The 23,513-nt window shown below is 39.9% G+C and overlaps 1 protein-coding gene across 1 annotated transcript in view; it reads right to left on the bottom strand.

Moving 5' to 3' along the window:
- The window catches only part of LOC101963542 (uncharacterized), a 119,011-nt gene extending 111,310 nt beyond the window's left edge, over positions 1 to 7,701 (bottom strand). The window contains exons 1-2 of the mRNA XM_078017208.1: positions 7,317 to 7,701; positions 746 to 808 (exon numbers count right to left, since the gene is read on the bottom strand). The gene's annotated coding sequence lies outside the window, so the exon portion shown is untranslated. The remainder of the gene's footprint in view (positions 1 to 745; positions 809 to 7,316) is intronic.
- Positions 7,702 to 23,513: the final 15,812 nt, after the last annotated feature.

A 23,513-nucleotide genomic window follows, 5' to 3' on the forward strand; every position in this document is an offset into this window, starting at 1 on the left:
AACATTAAACAGATACAATAGGTGGGAGGGAAAGGGAGAGAAAAGAGAAATTGCATGGTAATGGAGGGAGATGCTCATTGTTATACTAAAGCACTCATAAGAGGTTGCGAGGGGAATGGGTAAATAAACAAGGAGAGAAGTGAAATACAGTAGATGGGGTAGAGAGACAAGATGGGAGGGGAGGGGGGGGATAGTAGAGGATAGGAAAGGGAGCAGAATACAACAGATACTAATAAGGCATTATGTAAAAACGTGGATATGTAACAGATGTGATTCTGCAATCTGTATTTGGGGTAAAAATGGGAGTTCATAACCAACTTGAATCTAATGTATGAAACATGATATGTCAATAGCTTTGTAATGTTTTGAACAACCAATAAAAAATAAAAAAAAAAAAAAAGAAATGCCTCTATATCACCAAAATTACTTCAAATCTTTTCAACTTCCTATTTAAGAGGAAAGAATTCATTGAATGTTGCAAGTAGATGTAATACAGGATCTCCTTCTCAGAGCCATACTTTATAATGACAAGATAATAGAAATTAAAATATTAGAGTCAAAGAGATAGGGAAAGACAAATGTCATTATTCAAACAGCCCACATTATTGGAATCCACCTTACCAACCACAGGTTCTATGAAGTCAAATGCTCCTAAAACAATATCCCTTTTACAACTTAAGGAAGCAGAACTAAAAAATAATAATAATTAAAGAATTTTTAAAATGTAAAATCATAAAACACTTACCACAGTGAAAATATTTAATTATTTTCCTGTTTTACATTCTTTCCTAGCACCTTTATTAAGAACCTGAAAAAATAAAAAAAAAGTTTGGAGAATTTAAATAGATTTTAAATGTATATATTTAATCTGATGTTTATTTATTTTATTTTTTTGTTTTTCTGGAACTAGACAAAACAGTTCAAAAGTACTCATGGAAAAATAAGCAAGCAAGAATTCCCAGGAATATGAAAAGCAACAAGGGGAAACTAGTTTTAAAAGATGTTAAAACTTTTATAAAACCAATACTGTGATACTGATATATGAAGAAAAAGACTAATAGAATACAAACCCCTGAGACACCCCAATATATCCAAAAGTTAACAATACCATAAGAGTATTCAAAGAAGGGCTCTAAAACCAACAGGTGAAAATAACAGGGACACAGAAAAAGAAAGCTGAACCTATGCATCATTCTGAACACCAGAATAAATCCTAGTTTGAACATTTAAATGTAAAAGTGATACCATAAAAGTACTAAAAGAAACCATGGGCAAGTTCTAAAAATCTTGAAGGCCTTTCAGTGACTTAAAATCCAGATACCTGGGCTGGGGCTGTAGCTCAGTGGTAGAGCACTTGCCTAGCACTTGTGAGGCATTGGGTTTAATCCTCAGCACCACATAGAAATAAAGAAATATTTTTTTAAAAAAATCAAGATACCATAATGAGTAATATAAACTGTAAAATTCAAAGAAAAAAATGTAAGACTTCTGTATATCAAAATATGTGAAGGTAAATAAAAAATAAGTGAAAATCTGGGAAAAAACTACACAATTTATATCACACAGAGATAATCTCTACAATTTATAAATTTCTAGAAATTGATAAGGGGAAAAAGCATTTCAAAACAAAAATGTGAACAAACACATGAACAGGAAAAGAAATACAACTAGTTTTTAAGCATAAGAGCTTAGCCTCATTAATGATGATAGCAATGTACATTAAAACTACTCTATATTGATAATTCTCATCTATCAAACTGTTAACAAATTCAAGGTTTGTAAACACACAGTACATTGGAAAGGCCTCAGAAATATAGGAACTCTCATACACTGCAATCTACCCCCTCTTGTATCTGTGGTATTCAGACTGGATTCGACAATTATAGGTGAAAATATTTTTTTAAAAATTGTCATACTGAACACATAACAACTTTTTTCCTTGTCATTAGTCCCTAAACAATACAGTGTAGCAACTATTTACATGGCATTAATATTGTATTAGATCTTCTAAGCAATTTAAAGATGATTTAAAAGTATGCAGAGGATGTGCATAGGTTATATGCAAATACTATGCTTTTCATATAATAGACTCAACCATCCTTGAATTTTAGTATTCACAAAGGGGTCCTCAAACGAATCCTCCATGGATAAGGAGGAGCAACTGTACTTGTGGGAGTTTAAAATGGTGCAACACTTAAGAAAGGAAGTATTTAACAAAATTATAAATGCACTACCCAGTGGTGCAGCGATCCCACTTCTAGGAATATATCCCACTGATGTACCTGCTATGTAAAATAATATGTATACAAGCTGTTTCACCACAGTATGGTCTGTGATTAACCTAGAGAAGACCCAAATACTCACCAGGGGGGCTGATTAAGTAAACAATGAACTTAATAGATGCTGTTTGAATACAGCTGGTTTTTTTTTAAAGTGGTTTCTATAAACAAATATTCTTTCTAAATAAATACTAGTAGGAAAAGATCTTAAGAGCATATAAAGAAAAAGCCATGGGACAGAATTAGTTACATATTATGCTACATTTTAAAAGAATATAGTACACTGGCATTTCTCCTACTATAAAAGGAAACAATTGACATCTATGGGAAATAAATTAAAGGAGGTTATCTAAGAAAGAGGGGTGAAGGGGGGACCAAAGCAGTTGGAAATCAGATTTTCCCAAACATGCCTGTGTCATTTAACTTTTGAACCATAAGAACATGTTATCTACATTAAAAATTTTTTTAAACATTAAAAAGAATACTTACAGAAAGGAGAGAAATAGAAATCTATAGATAAGACTTTAAAACAAGCTTTAAATAGATTTTTTTTTGCTCTGAAATTAGATGCTGAAAAGCAATCTTGATGTGGTTATTGCAAAAAAAAATATGCTTTTTCCCCCTTCAATCAAGATAAAAGATATGATAGTCTGTTTTTTAAAAGCTACTTGAAGAAGTAAGAAATTAGGAAAGAGGAGAGAAATGTACAATGAGGACACTCTAGTATAATGGTTCTCCATGTATGGCCCCTGTACCAGCAGCATCAGCATCATGTGATAATTTGTTAAAATTAAAATTCTCAGACTCCCACCCAGACTACTGAATCAGAAATTTTATACTAGTCCAGCAATCCTGGTAATACCCTCAAGTCTGAGAGTCACCTATTTTGTCTGGTGCTTCCCACAGATTCACATATAGCACCAATCTGCATTTCAAACAAGCTCCAGGACCTAGGACCACACTTGGATAAGCAACCTGAAGTCCTGCGGGGGGGGGGGGGATGTAAACTTCATATGGTTGAGTTTCCTATAAAACCTGTCCTCAGTATCAAATAGAAAAAGTCCTTTACAGGTTTCCTAGCCAAGATATATCATGGAGCTACTTTCCCACATACACTGTTTACACAGAGAATAAATGTTTTTAAATACATTCTTATAAAAACAATAACAACTATGAATCATCAAAATTCAACTTAAGAATGTCTTGAAAAAAAAGTATAAGTGGACCTACAAGCTTTCAGAAAAAGGAGAAAGAAACAAAAATAATCCATATTTCATAAAATCTGCTTGTGTTTTCTGAACAACTTAACCTCAAATGCATTAACTGCCCACCATGTGCTCTCCATGAAAAAGAACAAAGAAGTTTGTTTCCATCACACATTTTTCAAAAAAAAAAAAAAAAGGTACTCATATTTATGAACACTGGTGTTTCATTTGTTTTACATGAGGAGAAAGATCTCTATAGGAATCTTCTGAATAAAGAATTCTAGTTTAGACAGAAGGATTTAGAAGTCAAATGTATTGGCACACGCCTATAATCCCAGCAGCTCTGGAGGCTGAGACAAGAGGATCTCAAATTCAAAGCCAGCCTCAGCAACCGTGAGGCACTAAGCAACTCAGTGAGACCTTGTCTCTAAATAAAATATAAAATAGGACTGGGGATGTGGCTCTGTGCCCCTGAGTTCAATCCCTGGTACTCACCCCCCCCCACTTGGGAGGACTTGCTCGCAAACAGGATGTTCTGCCAAGTGAGCTAGGAGGGCGCTGAGAAAAATTTTATTATCTGTTCTCAACAAAGAACAGAGCTCAGCATGCTCTGAGTTGATTAGCCATGAGAAGCAGATCACTTCTAAACAGAAAGTAAAACTTCTATATGCTATGTTTAACTAGCTGAAAGACCTGATTTATTGCTATTGGAAGGCTGCCTTCTTTGTTCACAATACAAGATTGCTGTATACAATAAAGGACTTTTTTTCTTCTGCTCCTTGGCTTCCTCTGCTTCTTTCTTTCTCATGCTGTCCTTCGAGTGAGTTACTGCAACAATTATAAATCACAGAATTGTATGGTAAAGTATTTGTTTTCCTCTTAGCTAACTCTTATGTCTCTCAAATGTAAAACTCCAAAAAGGCATGCATGTTTTGTCCATTGAAAACATATCCTCTATGCTTAGAAACTGGAACATTTTCAATGTCTTTGTAATTCGTTATTTATTTTGTTTACTTAGGAACATGTGAATGTGAAAAAAAAGAAATGATTTATTGCAGTATTTTTAACAGTACTGACCTCTTTCATTCTGGAATATTATACTTGCTCAAAATAATAATTATTTATTATTTTCAACTTGGCTGACTTCTCAGGTCAAAGAGATTCAATATATTTCTAGACAATTGAAAATATATCCCCTTCTGAGAAGTCTTTACTTACATGTTTGTTTCCACAGCACCTTTCAATAATAATAAGCAACAAACACTTTACAAGATTTTTTAAAAATCAAAATAAATATCCTTTTTAAACAAGTTGAAGAAATTTTTTTTTACACTGTAGCTAGTTTAAGCTAAACTTTATTTTAATTTTTCTCTATCATAACTAGCAGTGTTTCAAATGAAAAGATAATTTGTAATGAGTCATACCATGAAGGCTGGTATATGTACATCTATCTACATTTTCCAAATTTGCTCATATGAACACCAGTAAGTAGAAAGGGTTATTTTAAAAGTGATTATAGCTGGGCATGGTGCTGCTTGCCTCTAATCCCAACAATCTGGGAGGCTGAAGCAGGAGGATCCCAAGTTTGAGACTGCTTCAACAGCTTCAGGAGATCCCAGTTCAAGAAGGGAAAAAAGGGCTGTAACTCAGTGGTAGAGCACCTAAGGGTTCAATCCAATCTCTGTAAGTAACCCAGACCCTAAGTGATGACACGAATGTATATTCTACTCAACTCAAACCTGCTATCCTACATACTGCTGTCACTGCCCAACTCTTTTCTCACATCAAACTGCTACAATGACTCTAGTGTTTAGTTGTCAACATTTCTAATGTGAATTCCCATCAAACATAGACAAAATTTTGTGACAGGAAATAACCTTGCCTCCTAAAATTCTACAATAATTGACAAAAGTGTCACTAACCAAGACCATGTCTTTGTTATATGTCAGATACTTCAGAAAAAAAAATAATTTTCCGAGAAAATAAGTTGTTTGTCACCCCTTTCTTGTTAAAATTAAGTAGATGATGGACATGTTCTTAATAGTATTCTCAAAGAGGCACAAATGTCCTTAAGAAAAATTTATAGTTATCAAAGAGTTTGGGGGACACACTGGGGCATCTAGTGTGTGGGGGCCAGGATCTAGGCTTCACACAATGCTTGGGTGGGATGAATCTGTATCATCAAGATTCATCCTGGTCACAAGAATTTTGATCTTAAAATGGTTTAATCAAGCCCACTTTAAATGAGCATTTCTTTAAGACAATATTTAAAGTTTTTATAGGAAATCCCACAGCTTGCCTTTATGTAAGACAAAGTAGTAAGGGATGCTTCAGCAGAATAAGGAAACTGTCTGAAAATTAGTGCTCATTTCTTCACACGACTCATTAACTCAACATAAATTTAAAATTATAATGAGTATACATAGACTACTATATATGCTAACAGTATGAGATGGCACATTAATCTCACCCTAAGGAATCCAAAAATTTCAATCTTGTTAACATTTTACTGTTATTACTAGCAACTAAAGGAATTCATTACTGTTTCTTCAAGTAGCAGTACCTCAAAGCACAAGACACAAAGGATATGCTGCGACATGGTGGGAAAAGAAGGGATCCATGGAAGGGTCATAGTATGACCTGTGGGTAGACTGAGGCAGCCTGTAATTGACCTTGGCATGTCATCCCTACTTCAATCTAGCCTCTCCTTTTTATTAGCTTAAATAAGGTTATCCCAACACTAAGTGTTTTCTCCCTAGTTTCCATCTTCATCTCCCTCTTTGCTTTTCTTATTTGAACTAGATCCTAATACTTTTTAAAAAAAAACAACTCAAACTTCTTCATTAGCAGCAGGTGCAAGCACTCAAACTCATGCTGTCTTCCACAACAGCTGAAAGTTCTGGTTATAAGTGAGAGCAATGCATATCATACATTGTTCTCCCTTGATTTCTCTTTTACATGTAAGTGAAAGTATCATACCCACTTTCACTTATGTGAAACCTTATTTACAAACTTCACTGCTCAGTAGTGAAGTGGGCTCTACAAATGCTCAACACCAAAGAGAGGGGCCTTGTTTCTGTGGTTGACAATCAACTGTTCCAGGCTAGAATCACGTGCTTCAATGGGTATGGAACTTTCTACTGAGGCAAGCCTTGGGCTAGTGACCCCACCCCTAGCCGTACAAAGGTCACTCTAAGCCCACCTCTGCTCTCTCACACAGGACCAATGACAATTTAGGATGGAAGACCTTCCAGGAATCAGACAAAAGGCTTGGAAAAAGTCTGTCTCAATGAACTCACATACCATGCTGCATTCAATTTCAGAGTGGGTCCTACACACCATCTGCAGCCCCACCAGGACCCCAGGGAACCAGCTGCAAGCACTGCTGGGACATGGACCGGAGGCAAGAAAGGGGCACAGACCTGCGTGGGTGTTGGAAACCCCATCCCACCACATCCCAGCAGTGCAACTTTGGGCAGGGTGCTGCACTTCTCTGTGCAGCCCAAGCACGGAAGTGCACAAGTTAAGTGCCTGGCACACAGCAAAGTGGAGCAGCCATGGCCAGCAGTGCCAACCCCGCACCCTAGGAGACTGAGGCGGGACTGGAGTTGCACGGAAAGGGAGGTCTGACTGGCCAAGCCGCCCCACCCCGCGCGGTCTGGGATGGCGCGGACAGGGCAGCGCCGCAGCAACCTTGGGGCGTGCTGGACTGCCTCCAAAGACGCTGGCCACCCACTCGCCCCGCTCCCCTCGCAGGGGGCCTCATTCTCTGCCGCTCTTACGCTCCTCAGCCCCCAAGGGCCGCCACTGCCGCCCACAGCCAGACGCTCACCTCTCCTGCTGTCTCCTCCACTGCCGCTACGACCTGCCCGGTGAGATCTGCGGAGACTTTGATCCTCCCCTCACTACTCCGCCCTCACCATTGCGCAAACCCGGCCAGGAAGAGCTTGGTCCCTCCCTGCCGCGACCCCCAGCCGGCAAAGGAAGACGCGACACAGGATTCTTCCTTCAGCAGTTTATTCAAGCCTTTATTTTGACATGTCTTCTAGCTTCTACTACTACTACTACTACTACTCCCACACCCGAGCGCCCTAGCCTTGATAAAGCACATCAAGCCCCAATGCACAACTGCCACGTGGACTTTTCTCATAGGGTGCCAAGTCACAGCGCGCCAACTCATTCTGATAAGGAGTTGTTTGTCACAGACTACAGCAGAAACCAGCGCCATCTTGTAATGACGGCCACAGTTCACAGAAAGGGCTCACCACACCTCCCCTTTACCCCGCCCACTGCACCTGACGGGTCAGTACTACCCATTCTTGTGACGTTCTATCCATACCCGTGCCCCTGAATCCACTCCTCCCACCCCGTAACCCCAAAGGATTAAAACCCAGGTACTAGGCAGCACCTTGGTCCGTGTGCCCCACCCCGTGTTTTTGCGCATGCTCGGGACCTGGCAGCCTCAGCACCAGCTTGGAACACAGTTAAAGTAGTAATCATTGCAGCTGAGAACTTTAATGACACTCCTTGGGTCCTCACAACTGCCCTCAGAGGGTGTTACCATCCTCCCCATTCCACAGAGGAAAAATTGGCGTGGCAAGATTAAGCAATGGGCTCCAAGTCACACAGCTAGGAAGTGGCAAGAGCCCACATTGGAATCTGGGCTCCTCTGGAGCCCAAACCAGTGCTCTCCATGACAACCCCCAGGCCCTGTCCCTGCTTGCACCAAGGGCACTGCCTCTTAGCCCCAGTCTTCACTCCCCACCCCATCCCTGGCCCCAGTGTTCACCAAAGTGAAAAGAGACGCCTAGGAGGTCATCTGCTACAATAACCCGGGTCTGGATAAAATTGTAATCAATAAAATGTTTCAACTTCATTGCATGAATTTCCTAAGGTCTCCCTGTGACATTTCTTGGGCTGGACCCAGAAAACGATGAGACTGTATAGAATTCTGTAGTCTCCTTGGGTAACATTTTGCTGATACAAAGTATGATGGAATGGCATAGAGGACATAGCATATACATGATGTTATGTAGAAGACACATAGCACTTTTTCCCAGGGGAAATCATAATAATTGTTTCTACAGAAGAGGAGCTAACATTTATTGAAGGCATATATTCTTCCAGTCCTGGAGATGAAGAAACTAGCATAAGTGTTCATAGTTAGTCAGAATTTGCATCTGAGTCTGAGTTTGATCCTGTTCCATAAGATAGCATAGTCTACTTCTTCTGGGTCAGGTTCTTAAAAATCATGAGACTTGAAGGTTCAGTTTACCCCTTTGTTGGAGTCTTCCTGGGCTACAGCAGCTTACATGATAGTTATGTCTGTTAGAAAATGCAGGTCCACTCAACCTCTAAGATTGTCCACTCTCCAGGAAATAATTCTGCTATATGAGCCAGAGCATATGAGTCCCCTTCTACATATTAATATAACCCAATCCACCAGCTGAAGGAGTGGGTAAGGAGGTGAAATCACATCAAAGGGGCAGCTACAAGGTGCCTAGCACAACTCCAAGTACTGTCCACTCACTAACTCATTTAGTCTGATAATCTTGTATCAGTGTTCCCCAGAGAAACAGAACAAATAAGATATAGATATAGATATGTAAGAAGGAAATTATTATGGAATCTGGGAAATCCCTCAACATGCTGTCTGCAAGCTGTAGAACCAGGGATGTCTGTGATATAGCTCAGTCCCAGTACAAACACCTGAGAAACAGGGGAGCTAATAATGTAACTTAGTTCAAGAATGAAGGATTGGGGCTGGGGATGTGGCTTAAGCGGTAGCGCGCTCGCCTGGCATGCGTGCAGCCCAAGTTCGATCCTCAGCACCACATACAAACAAACATGTTTTGTCCTCTGAAAACTAAGAAAAATAAATATTAAAATTGTCCCTCTCTCTCTTAAAAAAAAAAAAAAAAAAAAAAAGAATGAAGGCCTGAGAAGCTGGGGAGGCTGCAAGTGCAAGTACCAAGGTCTGAAGATCAGATAATCTGAAGTTCTGATGTTGAAGGGCAGAAGAAGATGGGTGTCCTGGCTCCAGAAGTGAAAACAAATTCACCTTTCTTCTGCCTTTCTGTTTTATCTAGGTTTTTAACCAATTTAGGTGAAGGCCACTGATACAAACTGCATCATTTTAGAAACCCCCTCACAGACATGCCCAGAAATAATATGTTACCAGCTATCTGAGTAGTCCAGTCAAGTTGATACCTCAAATTAACCATCATGTATGGAAGTGATCGTTTCCCCCATTTTACAGATGAGGAAACCAAAGACCTAAAAGGTGAGAGGACTTGCCTAAGGGCACACAGTGATTGTGAGGCAGAATTGGAATAAGTCAGAGTCAGTCCAGCTCCAGACCTACAAACTCTGGCCTCAGTGACCGTTCTCTACCAGGAAATCCTATACTTTTATAAAATGGAATGCCTAAAAATCATCTCAAGTCAAAACTCTAGTCTGAGCTGCTTACTGTTATGTTCTCCATAAGGTAGATTGTTCCTTAGATTGTGCTTTAGATTATTATCTAAAATAAGAATATGAATAGATAGTTGGGAAGATTAACTGAGCTAATATATGCAAAGTATATGCTCAGTAAATTACAGCTGTTAGGCACTCAATAAATCATAGGTATTATGACCATGGGTGAGTTTCTGTGATATTTTACTTACTCTTTATCTTCCAATATAAACTCCAAATTGTGTTGGAGGATGTGCTCAAGGATGGGGATAAAAGTAGTTTCTAGTGCACCGAAAACAATGATAAATGAACTAAGTGACTCTAGCACTTCCTTTGAATCATGGAAGGAAAACACTTCTCCACAGCTCTCTCTTCCCAGTTTCCTTGGAGTGTGGCAGCCGGTTTTATAAAGAGCTCCCCTTAAATAGGAAAGCCCTCCCAAATATTTTTAAAGACCTTACTCTGGAAGTCACTCCATAGGCAAAAAGCAAACAAACAAACAAACAAACAAAACCTAAAATGAAGGTTCTTAAGAGAATTTTGGCAAGGTTGGGGAGGAATGCCACAGTGACATCATGATTAGAGGGAAGCTTTGTATAGGAACAATCTTACCACTACCCTCCTCTGGCATTGGTACTCCAGATTCAGGTTTCTATCCTGACCCAAAGCCTGCCACATGCTCTTGTCAATGGCAACATTTTTCTGTGGGACAGATCTTCATAGGGGAGAAGTAGGCATAGTAAGATGCACAGGGATATTATGGTCTGACAAAAAGTTGGGGTGATTGAAATCTGCAAACCCCTAAGGATGTAAGATATACTACATAGTATGTGGTGTGATGTAGTTTAAAGGTATAAGGTATTAACACATCATTTGATCCAAGAGAGATTTTGTAAATGCCTCTAATGGGGTTTCCTTAATGCTCATTCATTCAATAAAAACATATTAAGCACTTAAGTGCTAGTTACTGTGTTAATGGCTGCAGAGGAGGCAATCAGAGTTCATGGTCACATCATGTGTATGATCTAGAGGGAGAGAAGTAATAGTGAAATAATAAAAGAAGTCATAGTTGAAATACAATGTGATAAATAGGATGAAAAAAAGAGATAATGATCTCTTCTCTTGCAGTAGAAGAGAGATAATGATCTCTCTTCTACTGCAAGAGTAGAAGAGAACTTTAATTGGAATGAGTTCTGGAGGACACATAGGAGCAAACTAGGCCTGAGGCAGAGAGGACTGCATTCTAGTGACAAGGATGGCATAAATCAGCAAGAAATAATAAGCTTTGGTAGTAGAGGCATCCAGCTTTGGGTATGGTGATTGCAGGGTGGAGATCCTGAAGGAGAAGCAGCACTGGGCTGCCAGCAGCAGTAGTTGAAGCAAAGGCAGACTCCTAGCACCTGGTGTTCCAGGGAAGCAAGGGAGGAACGGGGGTTAGTTCCTCTGGCCAAGCCTGCAGTGTGGTTTGGGGCATTTTTCCTCAAAGCTTAGCCTCAAGTTCTTTTCTCCAGCTCTGCCAATGATTCTGTGGGATGCCTGACATCCTCTAGTGCACTACCCTTTCTACTTAAAACAGCTAATATTTCTACCCAAGAACACTGATCTCTCAAAAGCCAAACCTCATTACAGCACAAGATATTTGGGGGAAGCTCACTAGAGTCAATGGTAATATAAACTTTATCTGCTTTAAGAAAGAGCTCCAGGCAGATGTGGTGGCACATGCCTGTATCCCCAACTACTTTGAAGGCTTGGGTAGGAGGATGACAAGTTTAAAGGTAGCCTATGCAACTTAGTGAGACCATATCTCAATATAAATGTTTTTTAAAAGAGCTAGAGATGTAGCTTAGTGGTAGAGTACACATGCAAGGCCCTGGTTCAATCCACATACCGCTTAATGGAGTGGGGGAGGACTGCAGGATGCCAGCATACTCTCCTAATTTACACGGAACCTCAGCTGGCCTTAAGACAGGTTTGCATGATGGAGAATAGGGCAGAGAAGCTAAAAGATTCTGGGTCCTTGATGACATCATCATGCTTGCGGACTAGCTTCAGACACACAAGGCCTTGGATATCCCTTTCCTGAGCTAATACATGTTGTTAAACCAACTCCACTTGGTTTCTCTGTTCCTTACAGCCCAAACACTCACACTGGGACAGGCAGGAGGCAGCAATTTATGGGGGATAAACATGCATCCTCCCTGCCACCTGGAGCCAACCCGATTTCTGTGCAACCTCCTAAAGTAGCCCTCTCCTTATCAGTCTTACCCAGGTAAGCCCTGTCTTGTTCTAAGCACTCCATTTGAGAAAGCACTTCCTTCTTTGGCCTCTTGCATCCTTTGACTATCTCTTTGATGGGCATAAAATGGTCTTTTACTTGCTCAGCTCACACATCTGGTAAGTGGCAGAGTTAAAAGTCTGGAAAACATCCATATTCCAGGCTTTGAACCGCCAAGTTTAATGCCATGTATCATCTAGCCTCATTAAATTTACAAAACAAAACAAAACAAAAATTAAAAAAATAGGGCCTTGAGCTAAAAACAAAACAAAACAAAACAAAAAAGACCCCAAAATCCCACTCCATATTTTCTATCTGACCTTGAACACACCTCATAAGTATTGCTGTGAAATGAAGTTGATGATGCCAACTTTGTAGAGTCTGGTAGTCATTTGCACTGCTCACCAATGACTTCTGGCTCTCCACTTTCTGGACACCTGCAGGATTGCACTTCCTCATCATGTGACTGGTTCTGATCAAAGAGTGTGCATGGAGGGAGTTTGTGCCACTTCTTGGCAGAGCATTTAATGCTAGTGAGAGACAAGCCTGAGATCTGTTTCTCTGATAGGACAAACAATAATGCTCATGATAGTGTTTTCTCCATTGTGCAGAGCCCTCAACCAATCTATCAAGGTTGTCTAATGTGAGCAAAACACAGACCTTTTTGGTTTGAAGACATTGAAATTTGGGGTTTAATGACTATCATGGCATGCTGTAGCCTATCCTGACTGATTCAGCTGGTCTTCCATATCCATAGTTTCAACCAGCTAAGGATCAAAAACTTCCTTTAAAATAAACTGCATCTAGGATTGGGGCTGTAGCTCAGTGGCAGAGTGCTTGCCTAGAATGTGTGAGGCACTGGGTTTGATCCTTACACTGTGTAAAAATAAACAAATAAAATAAAGGCATGCTGTCAATCTACAACTACAAAAATAAAAATAAAAAGATTTTTTTTTAAAGCTGCATTTATGGGATGGGGTGGTGACTCAGTGGTAGAGCACTTGCCTAGCACATGTGAGGCACTTGGTTCAATCCTCAGTCCCACATTTAAAAAAAAAATAAAACAAACAAATAAAATAAAGGTATTGTGTCCATAAGTACCTAAAAATATTTTTAAAACTTCATTTATCCTGAACATGTATAGACATTTCTTTTTGTAATTATTCCCTAAACAATACAGTATAACAACTATTTTCATAGAATTTACATTGTACTATGTTTATAAGTAATTTAGAGGTGATTCAAAATGTACCAAAAATATGTATAGGTTATACAAATATTATGCCACTTTGTATATAAAGAGTTGAACATCCATGGATTTTGGAGTCCAGGAAAGGTCTTGGAACCAGTCTCTCCAGGATACCGAGGGACAACTGTACATACAGTATGATTGTTTACTCATTGATTCAAAAATTTTTCTGCCCAGCTGGTCAATAGTGAAAGCTCAAGCCACAGTCCTGAAGGTCCTAGTTTAATACATCTGGGACGGGGAACAGACCTGTGCAGCTCTCTGGTACTCCTAAGCAATTCTGATGCTCTAGAAAGCCTGAGATTGCTGCATGGTTATGTCTTGTGATGGTAGATTAAAATACGGTGACTACCCTTGAGGGTTACCAAGACTGGGAGAATAAGCTCAGAGCCAGAAAAATTACACTACTTACAGGTTAAATGATCTGAAATATGCAAAAGTAAGTAAGAATATATAGGCACTTTATAAACAATAAAGCTTTACATGTAATAGAATGTAGATATGCTTTTTGGCAAATCCATTCATCAACTCTGTGACCCCAGACCAGGTACCCAAGCTATCAGCTTAATTTGTAGACTATTATCTGTCACTATGCTTTTCAATTATGAAAAACAAAGCTTAGAAAAGCTCTAAAGATGCGGCCCAGAGTCAAAATAGCCAGCACATGGCTGAATTGGACTCCATATCTAGGCTTTTATCTATCTAGAGCCCAAGGCCTTGGCTGCTTCACCAAAGGCCACCACTTCTCTTTCATTTTTCTCTCTTGTCTCCCCCTTTACTTTTATGTTCTGGCTGCATTAAACTGACTGTCACTGCAGGCCCACACCATGCTACTTACTGCACACTGCAGTGCTTTGGCTCCTGCTGCTGTGTCTGTCTGGCGTGCCTTCCCTCCATCCTCACCACCTTGTTTCTGAACCCCATACAGGTCATTAAATACTTGGTTGGGTGGCCCCAGCAGCACATTTCTCTACTGGTTGACTAAGTACCTCCATCATTAGATTGCACCCACATATGTTGGGTCTCAGTTTCCTTTCTTTGAGTAATGAAACTAGCATTGGGGATACTGTGCTAAAGCACCAGCCATGGCCCCATGAATACTTAACTCAGCTAAATCAAATCCCTACAACCCACAAGACAGATCCTTCCAATAGGACCACACTGTGAGGTGAAATATTTATGAAAGGCCTTTGTTTTCATGTAGTTTTGCGACCTCTGTACAATTCTCCACCTCTGTGAGTCTCAGTTTCTCAGGTGTAAAATAGTCTAATTGGATTACCTGCCTCACAGTTTTGAGAATTCATTAAGTTGTAAACTTAAGTGCCTTGCCTGGTTCATAAGGAAAAATCCCAACCACCTTGGTTGTTATGAGTATCTTCTTATTACAACAGAGTATCTTCTATTATCCCTACTCAGCATGTCCCTGTAGATGTCATCATTAATATTATCACTCATACTTCCCACCAAGTCTAAGTTACTGTGCTAAACATTCCTTCCTAGAATGCATAGTATTCTCAGAATCCTCAAAATGAGTTCTTCACAGTCTTGTGAATGTCTGGTGTCCCAATCATTAATTATCACCTGGGTACCTCCAGGAAACTGCCCAGTGAGTGCATCCTCAGGAAGTCTGTGGCTGCCAAACAGTTCCATTCAGGCTTTTTGGATATGGCTAAGAAAACATAGGTTCTCCTTAGGCTCCCACTTTCACTGACATTCTTCCCACCACGGGTATTTCCAATTCATTTATGGTCAGCCCAGGCCACTGTGGAGGTGACCCCCACCTCTCCCTGTGGGAGGGTCAGGATGGTAGTTAAACAGGCCTGGGGGCTTCTGGAATTATTGATATCCCTAAAAGGAATAATACTTGCACCAAGCTTATTTTCTTTCTTACTAGAAGGAACTCAAAGAATGGGGATTTCAGTTGGGAATAATAATGCCCTCAGAGTGATCTGATCTTATTTCCCTTCCTTCCTCATCTTTCACATATCTGAAACACAGTAGGCAAAATTGGAGTTTTGGTGAGGCATTCCAGTTGAGGTTGCCTGTTGAACAAGTCTGGGCTGTTATAAAAGGACAGGAAAAGAGTTAATTTTCCCACACCCCAAATGTCATTAGAACAGGCAGCCTATGAGGGAAACCAAAGCTCAAGCCACAAAATAAAGAAAAACGTAAGTTTGGCTTTTCTGATTAAAAAGATTCTGAAGACCCAAGTTGATTGAGCGGTGGTGTTCGCTGAGACCCCACACTGAGATGAACACTCAGGGGGTCTGTGGAAAAGGAAATAGACATCCATTTGTAAGAAGAAAAGGAAGCAGCAGTTATGTTGGGATTGTTGGAATGAGAAGAGACCAGAAATCAATGAAGAGATAAAGAGGTGGCCCAAGAGGCAAGTTGCTTCCAGGCAGGCCACTGGCCAAAGTGAGAGGACCTCAGAGTGGAAATTTTCCCCAGAGGGCTGGAGCAAGAAATAACTTTTTTTTTTTTTTCAGAACCATGTTGACACACAACTGCTTAAATAAATTTTCATTCACATCTCATCTGACTCATTTGGCTGGAACAACAAGCTTACATTCCACAGCCTGGGCTGACCCTTCTGCACCCCATTTCCTATAAAGCATAAAGAGTGTGATTAGTTCTTTTTGCATTAAGAAGGATCATGAAATCAGTTGGCTTCTCTTTTGTGTAGCTTCTGACAGCATTATCTAGCAACTTATCTAGTGTTATCATATCATCCATTTCTAGGGGAGAAAAAAAGTTGGGGAGGCATGATCAAGGAACATTTTTCACAATTTAGCAATATTTAAGCAACAGCCTTTCAATTTACAAAAAAGAAAAGGAAGAACAAATTCCACAGTTACAAGTAAGGAAAGAGGACATTAGCTGGGTGTGGTAGTACAGGCCTGTGATTCCAACTACTCAGGAAGCTGAGGCAGCAGGTTTGAAAGTCTGAGGCAACTTAGTGAGACCCTGTCCCAAAATAAAACAAAAAGGGCTGAGGATGTAGCCCAGTGAAAGAGTACCTCTGAGTTTAATCCCCTGTACAAAAAACAAAAAAAACAAAAAACACCACAGTGTTCATTCTAATGCCAATTTAGTTCATCATTATGAACTAAAGATTTTTGATGAAAGAAAAAAGAAGACAAAGAAAAAGAGATGTACATGTATGCATGCATTTATAGACATAACAGCTTCAAATTCTGAACACCAAGAGGACTTAGAACTCTTGTTCCATATCAATGAGCAGGACAGATCTCCAACCAGATCTGGCTTCTAAATACCATTCTCCAATAAAAGAGACCAGGGCTCTTGAAGAAATGGTTGCTCCCAGAGCTGGAGCAGGGAAAATGTAAAATAATCCTGGAACACCTCGTGGTGCCAGAAGATAGAGAGCTGCTTAATAACGGGTAGGGGCTTATTTTTTTAATGGATATATTATAATTATATATATATATATATATATATATATATATATATATATATAGAGAGAGAGAGAGAGAGAGAGAGACATATTTGTAATGCATGCAGCATAACTTGGTCAATATGATAGGGGCTTATTGAAAAAATACAAGATCCAATCTGAAAGAGTTCCCAACAGCCAAAGTTGAAACAGTTTGAACAACTAAATAACGATAGTATTGGATTATAAGTGATAGAATTAAATAGAAAACCATGAGCCTTTATAAATAGAAAAAAAAAAGAAAGAATAGAGAAAGAGAGAGTTGTTTCCTTAAAGAGAATTACAGTTTATAAATAAAGAAAGGATGAGGGAAATAAAAACAAAATCACCTTTAGGAGACCATAATAATAATTGTTATGGGTAAGATCTATGAATAGATGCCGAAATTTAAGTGAACAAAAGCAAAGTTTTTTTTCTCCTCTAGTATGAGAATTTAATCCAGGTCCTCACCCATGACAGGCCAGTGTTCTACCACTTAGCCACATCCCCTAAGTGAGTAAAAATTGGGAGAGAAATAAGATATTCTCAAGGTATCTCCCCCAAGATATTTATTAATCATAAAGGGAGAGATTGTAATTTTATAGTAAGAAATCCAAGAAGCATCACATTACTCATTGATTGAAATTAACATCACTCCTTACCAGTTATGTTGATATATCCCCCTTCCCACTAAATAATCCCATAAGGACTTCTCACCTCTGTGGCATCTTCCTACAAAATCCATAACCTGACCCAGTCATAAGTAAACACCAAACCCAAGAGGAGAGACCTTGGGTTTGGTGTTTACTTATGGTGAAAATTGGTGAAATTCAAATAAAGTCTATAGGTTAGTTGATAGTTGTGTACCCAGGTTGATATCTTTGTTTTGATCATTATACTATAGTTATTTATTTATGTATTTATATTGGGGATTAAAGCCATGGGTGCTTGGCCACTGAGAGACATCTCAAGCCCCCCCCTTTTAAATTTTGAGACAGGGTCTTGCTAAGTTGTTTAGGGCCTTGCTTACTTGCTGAGGCTGCAATCCTCCTGCCTCAGGCTCCTGAGTTGCTGGGATTACAGGCATGCACCATTGTGCCCAGCCTATTTAATTTTTTTAAGAGTCAATATTAAAGGAAACTGGGTAAAAGGAATATGGGAATATTCTGTGTTTTTGTAGAGGGGGAAGGAAACTTCCAACAGCACCAGGACAAAAACCCTTCATTAATAAGGATAGTAACCAAGTGGTGAGCTCTCTGCCAGCATTTTATGTGAGGTCTGTGTGAAGGTGTGTGACATACTTCACATCAGTGGGCAAATAAAACTCTCTGCTGCTCTTTTACCCTTGCAAAAGCTGATATGAGCACAGGAGACCAAATCAGAGGATGTTTCTCGGCAGAGCTAGATCACCAGAAGAGCAAGGTGCAAAGGGAAGTCCAAAGCAGACTTTGAAATTAGGGAGTTGAAAAGAAATGAATTGTTCTGATAAGGGACAAAGTGGAGGAGAATATTGGGGAGGGGAAGGGAATATAAAACGTGGGAAGGGACAAATGTTAAGGGAGCTTTGAAGGAAGATTCTTAACATTCATGTATAAGTTGTTTGCATTGAAAACTTTTTCCAGATTCCCAGACCCTTATAAAGTCTGCTTCACACACAGGCCTGGTGTGAGTGTCCATGGGTCTCTGTGTGTCTATCAATTTGTATGTGTGTGTGTATGTCTAAGTATTTGAGTGTCTACAAGTATGTATGTCTATATTTCTATGCTTTTGTGTGTCTGTGAGGCAGTCCATGTCTGTGTGTGCATTTGTGTGTCTTTATTTTTATGTGTTTGGGTCCATTTATAAGAGTGCATCTGTTTGTGCATCTGTTTGTCTGAGCCTGTATGTCGTGTGTGTGTGTGTGTGTGTGTGGTGTGTGTGTGTGTGTGTGTGTGTGTGTGTGTGTATGTGTGTGTGTTGGAAATCCAAACAAACAACAGATGGGCAGGACACAGTCCAGTTCTTCAGGAGCTGCACTGAATTAAGCAGGAGGCAGAAGATGTGAAAGAGGCAGAAAAAAATAAACCAAGTGGAAGGAGCTGTGAAAAACTATACTCTAACCTGTAATTAGGTCTCCTTATATTCACATTAAACATCACAGGACTCAGAGGACCAACAAAACATCAGCCAAGACAGGAGCAAATTGAGCCCTAGATGTCATAAGAATGTAAGGTCCTAGGAATTCAATGATATCTTTGCACAAGCATTGGAATTTCCCCAGGCACTTGGAATGCTGGTGGGGGTGGAGTTTCAAGTCAGTAGGAGCTAAAGACTTCAGAGGGCAGGAAGACCCACCTCCTGTTTTAGGGATAAAGGAGACAAGGCACAAAATATAGCAGGAAACAGTTTTATTTGGCTGCAGCCAGGTTCAGAGGGCACAGTTTTTGCTGTAATCAATTAATCCCCTGAACCCCGAGTTCAGGGAGTTTCAGAGTTTTATACCCAGCATGTAAAGGGAGTGGCTCAGAAGCTCACAGTCTGGAGAAGTTCACATAAAAGCAGCTTTATTCTTTCATGGTATGAGCATGTTAACTCTTCAAGGACAACACCTGAGAAAGGGAGAATTTCTTCTCCCCTTTCTTTCCTTCCCCTGCCAGCTGTTACAATGGAGCAGAGTTGGTAACTTATCTTAAAAATGTAGACATCTCTGTGAAGCCCAGCTCAAGGCCAGAAGCCTAGTTTGCACATTTCTAGAAACTATTATACTGGATATATTTGTGAAAAACTAGTAAGGGGGTGTCCAACACCTGGAGTGCTAGTATCTTCCCAGCCAGTGGCCAAGTAAAACAGTGCAACACAAAAATGGGAAGTTTATCTACATTGAACTCTTTTGCAGAGACTCTTTTGCTGACAGTCCTAAAATCAGCCATGGTGAAGATTTCTGGAGAAGCCCAGTTAAGACTTTTTTGTGGAGAAAGGGGGTGCCACTTCACCCCCAAGTCAGCTTACACTGAGGATCAAGGTGCAGCTGGGGAAACTGAGTCTCGCAGCAGCACTTTGATGAGATTGAAGAGAAGCAGCCAGCTGCTGAGCCAGCAGAGGCCTCTGGGTGAACTGAACACAGTGAACTGTAGTGAGGAAAATCAGCACCCTATCTGTTTGCTTTCAGTCTTTCTAGAAAGTCTCTTGGGCATAGTCCATCCGCAACACATCTCTCTCACTGTGTCTCTTTATTATCAGTTAACACCTGTTAGGAGCATCACAATCTCACGATAAAACCAATAGTACTCTCCCATGAATGTGAAAATGGTGGCTCTGCAGATATGTGATGTCACAATCAAAGCACACTCTTCCCCACACCCCTTCAAAGAACAAGTCTGGTTGGATTCTTAGATAACTTGGCTGTCTTAAGTACATAAAGTTAATGACAGGGGAGATACTATTTTTTTCCCATTTAGTAGGCATTTTAATTTTGTTAATCATTTTGGGAATAAAACAGGAAGCTTTCAATTCATTAGAAACTATTCAACAACTGAAGGCCTCCTGAGAGTCTAAAAAAACTTTAAAAAATAAGTTTTTTTTTTTAGTTGTAAATGGACACAATACTTTTTTTAAAATTTAATTTTTACATCGTGCTTAGGATTGAACCCATTACCCCATACATGCTAGGCAAGTGCTCTACCACTGAACTACAATTCCCTAAAAAAAAACTTTTGAGATTCATGCCATGAGAAGTAAGTTCAAGAGAGTTTCTGTTTGCTTGTTTAATTTTTATTTTGGAAATATTCAAAGCTACAGAAGAGTTATAGGAAAGACACAATAATCTTTTATACAATAGATTCGGCAGCTTATATTCCTGCCTGATTAACCTTGTAAGTTCTGTGTGTACATGCTTCTCTTTCTGTGCATAATTATATGTGTATAGGTATGTGTTTACAAATATGCATATAACACACACACACTTTAAAAAAAAGCATTTGAGTTTCCAATATTAGGATCTTTTGTTCAAATTATTTCATGTATTCCCCAAGACAAGGACATTCCTTTGTATAACACAATATAGTTACCAACTTCAGGAAATGTAATATGGACACTATGTCATTATCCAATATACAATCTATATTCAAAGTCTGCTGGTTATCCCAATGAAGTCATTTCAATAATTTTATTTATTTTTCTGATGCACAATCAACTAGAAATCAGACTACATCTATTTTTCATTTAACCTGGGATAATTCCTCAGTATTTCTTAATCCTTAGAACATTGATCACAGTCTGTTTTTAACAAAGAGACAGCAAGCTTCAGGTTTGGAGTCTTGAGCTCATCACAATATCCAGCTAGAATGCCATAGGTTTTAGTTTACTGAGTATTTATGTTAAGCCTAATTCTGTCTTAACATTAAGAGCCATTTCATCACAAATTCATGAAAAGTTCATTTCTGTTTTATATGAAATACTAAGATTTCTAATTTATCCTTATCATAATTTGATGTTTTAAAAACTTGCCTGGGATTTTTTCCCATGCTTTGAACTTACCTGTGGCCAGCTCTTCCTGACCAGATAAAAACTTTCCCTGAAATCTCAGCTTCTCCTCATAAATTCTGATGTTGGAATCTAAAATTACTCCCTATCTTGAGATTTTAAGCTATGTAGATTATTAACCTGCTATCTGCCTTGGTATTATGCTTTCCAGAACTCTGTTAGGTGTAAGTTCCCAAGATACCCACCTTTGTAATTTTTTGTGCTATAAAAACTGCCCTGTCCTCTGGCCCTGCTTTTCAGGAGAGAGGCAGTAGCTGATCAGCTGTCTTGTGTACACAATATAAGCTTGCTTTAATTTGGTTTAAAATTGGCATCAGTTGTCTTTTCTTTGCATCATAGGTTCAACAGTAGCACTCTGACATCAGTTCTCTTCCTATTCTTTGTAGCCATCCACCTTTCAACTTCTGTGTCTTCCAATACCAACTGCTCTCATCTCTTATATATCTCTACTCAGCTCCTACCCATAACCCTGTGTAACCCTAAAACACAATCTCTTGCAGGCTACTGTGTAGCCCTCCACCACTGCCTTTCTCTGCCTCTTATGTATACATCCACAATTTACTCTTTCCCCACTCTGTGTAACTCTCTACCAACTCCTCTCATCCCTGGTGAAGACCTCCATCAATTCCTCTCATCTTCTCCTTTTATTTCTTCACTATTTCTTCTCATCTGTTCCCTAAACCACTTCCTCTTCCTATCATTTCTGTCAGTGTAACCTCCACCATCTCTCCTCATGCTCTATTGTGGAGTATACCACCACCTCCTCACATATATGGCATGCCCTACACTTTCTTGTCTCATGGCCCCAGTTAAGCACTTTACCACCTGCTCTCACTTCTTCCTGAATAGCTATTCATGAATCCTGTCATTTCCCATGTAGCCCTAGACCACCTCCTCTACTTCTTCCTGATTATTCACACAACCTCCTCTCATGGCCCCTAGAAAGCCCTCCCCTACTCCCTCTCTCTCTGGAGCTCTTGTCATCGCCTGTGTATTCTTCCAATACTGTCTCTTTGACTTAGTAATTCTGCCTACACCACCTCTTCTCAAGGGCACTGAGAATCCCTTGTCTACCTCCTCTAGGTCTTCCTGGTTAGCCCTCCACTCTATTCTCTCACAGCCCCTGTGTATTCCTCCACTACACTACCTACTCCAAAACCTTCCTCTGCCTTCTCTCATGGCCTCCGTTGCAGTCATCTGCCATATACTCACATGTCCTATAGAGTGAACTTTATCTCCTTTTGTGTTGCCCTCCACTGTCTTTCATCTTCATCTTCTGTTTTGCTCTGCATCTTCTGTTTTGCTCATATCATCTCCTGTGTAGCCCTCACCTCTTCCTTTTATCTCCTCCTGTGTCAATCTCTACCACTTTATCCTTTGGCCTTCTTGTGTAATTGTGTAATTAGCCTAATTGTGTTGTAAGGGTCCGGGGAAACGTCGGAGGAAGAGACCACAAGAGACCAGCTTCATGCAATGAGCAGGAGGGAGTTTATTGAAGAGGATCCTAATTCAGCGCACTGAGGCCCAAGGCTCACTCAGGAAGGGAGAGCGGCCCAGAGCCCAGAGCAGAGGTCAAGCAGAGCTTAAGTACACTTTTTGGGGAGGGCGGGGGGCTTTACATACATCAGAACAAATCATCATGAGGCACGGGAAAATTGAACAACAAATCTGAGACATGATTAGCACATTCATTGGCGGGAACAGGTCAGGCGGGGGTGATTGGTCACTTTTAAGCGGGGTACACATTTAAACTGATTGGTTCAGGCCCTGTGACAAACTGCACAGGGCCCTAGGCTAAATGACCAGTAGGGCTTTGTCTTAACTATCTCAGGAATTTCAGGTTCTGGGTGTAGCAGAGGAACTTTGTGATGCCCAGGTCTTTTACATTTTAATTTTGCAGTTTAGAATCAGCTTAGAAATTTTACCCTTACAGTGTAGCTCTTCTCCACTTCCAGTTGTGACAAAATTGTCCCTCTCAAGGAAGTTCAATCAGCCTCAACTCAGCTGTTTCTGGATTTTGGCCTATTCTGGAAGTGTTTGATTGTTGTTGTTGTTGTTTTGTTTTGTTTTTACAATTCTCCATATCCTCTAA

This window comes from Ictidomys tridecemlineatus, chromosome 7 (assembly GCF_052094955.1).
Source record: "Ictidomys tridecemlineatus isolate mIctTri1 chromosome 7, mIctTri1.hap1, whole genome shotgun sequence".
In the NCBI taxonomy this organism is placed as follows: domain Eukaryota; kingdom Metazoa; phylum Chordata; class Mammalia; order Rodentia; family Sciuridae; genus Ictidomys; species Ictidomys tridecemlineatus.